This window comes from Mastigoproctus giganteus, chromosome 5 (genome assembly GCF_048544385.1).
Source record: "Mastigoproctus giganteus isolate SK-2022 chromosome 5, ASM4854438v1, whole genome shotgun sequence".
NCBI classification, from domain to species: Eukaryota; Metazoa; Arthropoda; class Arachnida; order Uropygi; family Thelyphonidae; genus Mastigoproctus; species Mastigoproctus giganteus.
The window spans coordinates 47,150,033-47,156,276 of NC_143579.1; the positions used below are offsets into that span (position 1 = coordinate 47,150,033).

The 6,244-nt window shown below is 37.3% G+C and overlaps 1 non-coding gene across 1 annotated transcript; it reads right to left on the reverse strand.

Annotated features, from left to right (window-relative positions):
- Positions 1–5,831: 5,831 nt before the first annotated feature.
- On the reverse strand, positions 5,832–5,903 carry TRNAG-UCC (transfer RNA glycine (anticodon UCC)). Its single transcript has one exon. It is a non-coding gene; the product is annotated as a tRNA-Gly (tRNA).
- Positions 5,904–6,244: the final 341 nt, after the last annotated feature.

A 6,244-nucleotide genomic window follows, 5' to 3' on the forward strand; every position in this document is an offset into this window, starting at 1 on the left:
ACTCTGTGGTACTACACTGACAGTGGTAGAGAATGAAAGGGACTTGGGGGTGGTTGTGCAGGCAGATATGAAGTTCTCTGAGCAGTGCAGACGGGCTGCAAGAGTAGCTCATGGAGTATTGTCAATGATATACAGGAATTTTTCCAGCAAGGATAAGGAGGTGATTATTCCCTTGTATAAGGCAATGGTCAGGCCACACTTAGAGTACTGTATACAGGTCTGGAGGCCTCATTTCAAGAAGGATGTAGAGCTGCTGGAACGAATACAGAGAAGGGCAACAAGATTAGTGAATGGAACAAAGGGGTGCTCTTACGAAGAAAGGCTTAAGTTTTGCAAATTACAGTGTCTGGAGACTAGGCACCAGTGAGGTGATCTGATAGAGGTGTATAAAGCCTTGAATGGTTTGAGCATGCTCATTGCTGATGGGATTCTTCCTCTAGCTCAGAATAATCACCTGAGAGGGCATAAATTCAAATTGAGGAAAGACAGATGTAGGATAGACGTGCGGAAATTTGCCTTTAGCCAGCGGGTGGTTGGTTGGTGGAACAGACTTCCATCCCTTGTAGTGGAAGTTGATAGCCTAAATAAGTTTAAGGCTCAGCTGGACAGGTATTTTGAACGAACAGAGGGGTGAAGTGGAAGTGGGTTTTTTTTTTTTTTTTTTTTGGCTGATGCTGCATAAGCTTGCTTTCTTGCATCAAATGCCTCTACTAATGCTAATGCTAATGCTAATGCTAACACTTTCGCGAACCCCCAGGGGTTTGCGAACCGCCGGTTGGGAACCGCTGGCTAAGAGTAAGCCTGTCCACAATAAATCCTTCTATTAAAAAACTGTGTACCTCCCATCAAACCCAACCGTCTTACTGATTAAAACGTTATAATTGTATTTTCGTTTGTTTTTATATAATAATGTTAATTTTCTTTTACATTTCATGTATGTTCAAAAAAGATACATTAAACGCATTAAAAACAAATAATAAGTGTATTATTAAATATACCCAACAGCAATAACTTCCAGTTAGTGAATATATGAGTATATCAGTTAGTGAACATATGAGAGTAGTGTGCTGTGAATTTTAGCGTCTGCGGCAGCAATGAAAAGGTTGAGAAACGCTAACGTACAAAGTTTCAATTAGAAGCAGTAAACCCTAGAGATTGTAACTGTTTAGAGGATAGTCTTTTTATTTTTAGTGTGTTTCCAAACTCTTGTTTTTTAAACTCTATTTCTCACAGAGTTTAAAAAACAAACTCTGTGAGTAAGAGAGTTTAAAAAAGAGAAAAAAAAATCATACATTTCTGATATATTAAAACATTCTTGCGACGGCCTGGAATCGAACCCAGGTCAACTTCGAAGGCAGCTATGCTAACCACTATACCACCATCACCTACGGCATAGTTTATGCATTCACCTTATTTCAAATTTTATTACGTATCCGTGATGAGAACATTTCATGTAATTGTAAACCAGCTCTGAAATGTACTTATGTATGCATTTTATCTTATTTAAGCATTTTTTTTTTTCTTTTGCACAAGCTATTCGTGAACCCCGGAGTGATTTCCTGAGTACAGATTGCTAATAGAAATGTCCTTCAGTCCACATTTTTCGCAAGAAATACTATGAAAATGATCTTAAATAATGAATGAACACAATCGAGAAAGTCAGCGAGTAGATAACCCATGCCCCAATGAACATTTAAATGTGTTTAAATGGAGTTTCATGCAGGCAGTAGGACCTATTTCTGTAAGTAGATTAAACATTTATACAAAAGAGGCTATGTGGAAGATGGATTTAACAGATTTTAAACATGAATGAGTGATCAAATTTTAAATACAAGGGAAATATTTCCAAAGGATACTTCTGAAAAGTACGAAACGTTAATGGTAAAGGTGATCCTTCACACTTCAAAATAAAATTTTGTATTAAAGAATTTAAATAGTAAAGAAAATCAGCTGCGGACAACTAATAAACTCCAGTTGGATTTTATTTGCAGACCGTTTCTGACAAGACTGACAAATGTGGTGGACAGAAGTAAAGATATCTAAATAAATAAAATTTTAAAAAACTGAATAATACAGACAGAAGATCATAGATTTAAATTGCAGAGGAAAAGAAATTATGAGTGCTGAATGGGTAGGGGGAAGCACTTATCACAGCTTGGAATATGTTAATATCAGCAATGCTTAATTGAGGACCGTACTAAGGGATTGGGAACGGCGCCTCCGTATCTAGGTGGGCAGGAGCAGTAGCGCATAGCACACGCTTCTTGATTAGACCGGGGTTCGAGCCCGTACCCACCAAATACGGAGGATGCGGCAGGTCTCTGAATGACCACCGCATATTCCCAGCCCCGATAAAGGGTGAGGGTTGGCGTCAGGAAGGGCATCCGGCCGTAAAAATTGCATGCCAAAACAATAAAAAAAACGCTGACCCCATATAATAATGGGAAAAGACGAGGAAAAAAAAAAAAAAAAAAAAACTAAGGGATTGGGAACCTTCCGGGGCTTAACGATTTGTTTTCAAGCACTATTATAGCGTGCCCCAAGTGATAATATGGTTTTGGTGATTTATAAAGTATTGTATACCAGTAATAACATCGTAAGCATGTAGCATCACACAATATTTCAAAATTCACATTCAGAATGTAAAAAAATAAATAAAAACAACAAATAATATTAATTGCGTATTTTATTTTCAATGCTCCATGTAAACATACAGAAAAAGACTATATTTATCCACAAATTAAAAGAAAAAATTATAAAACGTAGAAACTGAACGAGCTCTAAATAACACACACACACTGACGGACAAGGAGTACTGTTACAAAAGTGCAAACTGATACGAATCAACGATATTCGTATATACCATGTTTGTATACAATAAAGATTAAAGATATTGGTATGGAAGTATATTTTAGTCATGACGCAATAGCACCGTTTGTGAACTTAAGGGTTAAGCATGTTATTTTTGAAATATGCTCATGCGCACCTGAAAATTAGTATCCAGAAAAGGAGGTTGTAGATCTTAATCTACATGTAAATCTCGAATGAGAATATACAAAAGTCTGAGTGGTACTGAAACGCACCTGTCTAGAAGATTACTTCGCAGCACAATTAAAGTTGACAACTAAAATTTTTGTTTTCCTAGAACAGACTTCCGAACTGATGTGCTGTGGAACACTCAAAGGGTGCCGCAAACATTTAACACATTCAGCCTTACCATCGAGTTCTACTAATGTATGACTCGTTCTCATAGCCGGGCGAGCGGCATTATTTATATTATTATTTACAACTCTGTGTAGCATTGAATATAGCCCTTCGTGACAGTCAGCAGTTCCGCCACTTGTCACCAATTTGGAGAGGTCTACGTTCGATTCTCTATGTCTAGAGGAATTTTCTAACGCCGCCTTCAATCGAAGTTGTATTAGCCGACCTTCCAGAGAATGGGGGCAGGGTTTTCCCGGTGAGTTATTCCGGGTTTTTTCAGCCCACCGATTCCAACAACAATGGATAGTTGAGTGGGAGAAGATAGAGAGTGGTTATTAACGGACACAGCTCTTCATGGATCAGTGTTATTAATGGAGTCCCCCCCAGGGTTCAGTACTGAGGCCATTGTTGTTATTAACGATACTGATGAAAGCATATCATGCTTAATGTTTAAGTTTGCATATGACACAAAGGTTGGCAGGGTGGTTAATGACATTAACCAGGGTAACCTACTGCAACAAGCTCTAGCTGAATTAGGAAAACGGGCTAAGAAATGATACGTGAAGTTTTAATATTGGCAACTGCAAAGTACTGCATGTGGGTAGCAATAACCCCACATTAACGTACCAACTGGGTGTTACTATACTCGTGGTAGTGGAAAATAAAAAAGATGTGGGGGTAATTATACACTCAGATATAAAGTTTACTGAGTAATGGACACAGGCTGTCAGAGTAGCTCATGGGATTTGTCAATAATATACAGGAACTTTGCTAGCAGGGATAAGGTGATTATCCTACTGTAAAAGGCAATGATTAGGCCTCATATTGAGTACTGCATTTTATGAAGATTGTAAATATGCTGGAACGAGTACAGAGAAGGGAATAAAAGGGTGGTCTTACCAAGGAAGGCTTCAGTTCTGCAAATAGCAGCATCTGGAGACTAGGCACCTGCGGGGTGATCTGATTGAGGTGTTTAAGCCTTTGAATGGATTGAGCAATCTCAACTAATTGCATTCTTCCTCTTGCTCAAGACTACTATACAGTGCTGTAGTCGTAAAATTAGCAGAAGGTATAGTCTGAGAATGTTACGTATGCAGAGAGTATACTGAGTTTATTAATTGAATTCCAGAGGATATGCAGCGTATAACCATATATATACACGGCATATTTACTTAACATATACGGCAAATATATTAAAAAATAATAAAACTATAAATAAATATTGCCTACGAATCAAATTATAATAAATTTATTTTTTAATTTTCAGTACATATTTTAATAATATTTCTTTTTTCAAGTCTTTCAAAAACCAGAAGGTATATCCCATTCACCTAAAAAAAATCCAAAGAGTATACGGCGTATACCCTCCACTACAGCCCTGAGACTACACACGTGAGGTAACATAAATTCAAAATGAGGAAGGATGGTTGCAGGATAGATGTGCAGAGGTTTGCCTTCTGCCAGCGGATAGCCGATTGTAGGAACAAACTTCCATTTGTTGATATAGAGGTGAATAGTTTGAATGAATTTAGGGAAGAACTAGAAAAATTATTTGAAGAGGACGAACATGTGATGTGGGAAGGTTTTTTTTTTTTTTTTTTCGGTGATGCTAAAAGCATGCTTTCTAGCATCATTTGCCACTTCTAATACTAACAAAACAAGAACTTTAAATATAATTTAAAGTAGTTAATTTTGGCGGCTCTTGCTGTATTCCTTATAACTACTAGCAAGTCTGGATGGGTTTATTCCTGGAATATTTTTCCTACCAATGCAAGACTGCGTTTTCAGCCTGAAAATACTGAAGCCAAAGAGTCATGTAAATTTTACGAGATAAGCAAGGAGATCTCTGTGTCTGCCTATCTATTCAGACCCAGGACTAATAGAAGGATTGCACAGTTTCTTCAGGGGTTCCTCCACGATAATAGGGCCCTATTGCGACGGCACCTACCTTCCCGGTAAATCGGAACATGACATGATTGAAAGATTGAACAAGTCTACCGTTAAAAATTATTAATATTCTTTTTATATTAAATTTTAAAGTATTGATTAGGTTTAATTTTAATTAAAATATACCTAAAATAAATAAAAATAAAAAATTGATCAAATATGAAATTTCGTATTCATAGAGATGCTATTTAAATTGGATATAAAAAGTTCAACAAATATGAAAATTATAATCAGCATGGACTACTAGGAGGAGGAAAGGGGAATGGGAAACAAGTGTGCTGCATAAATACTGGATGAAACGTAGTGTGCCGCGAAAGGAAAGAGATTGGGAACCACTTCTCCCCTTCCCAGAGTATTGCGCACATGTTGATTCAGCTTTCTAATTAATTTTAATTCAAACCCTACACACGACAATACACACGACAACACGAGGCGCATCAGTCAAATTGGGAAAGTCACCAAGTTACTTGAAATTTGTCGAAGTGTTATAATTACTACATACTTAGCCATTTTATTATAACCGATGAAGACTTCTGTGATGAGACTTGTTTTTTTAGGGAAATAAAAGCAACCATATATGCACGAGATCGATCGATAAAAAGTGTGGGAAACGCCATTTTGTTTACTATCGCTGGAGTAATAAAAGGGAAAAAAAAAAAAATAATAAAATAAAATACAACTGCGACGGCCGGGAAGCGAACCCGGGTCAACTGCTTGGAAGGCAGCTATGCTAACCACTATACCACCGTCGCCTACATTTCGCTTGTCATCTTAATTCAAATTTACAACTATAACTCCGGTCATTCCTCTTTTACGTACAGGTTCAGTGGCTTGGAAAAGACTACACCTACAATACACATAGAATGGCGAAATTTTACTCTATTCAACGAAATGATAACAATTAACGCTATGACCAGGGCCGTCTTCATTCCACTGGAAACCTTGGAGGTTAAGGGGGGGGAGTCGGATCTTTTTTTCTGTAATTAATATTTCTAACTTCGTTTGTAAAGAGATGTCTATTGTGTTTGAAGCTGAAGAAAAAAGTATTTTGCCAGCTTCACACAACGCATAATCGTGAGTGCGTGTCTAGTCG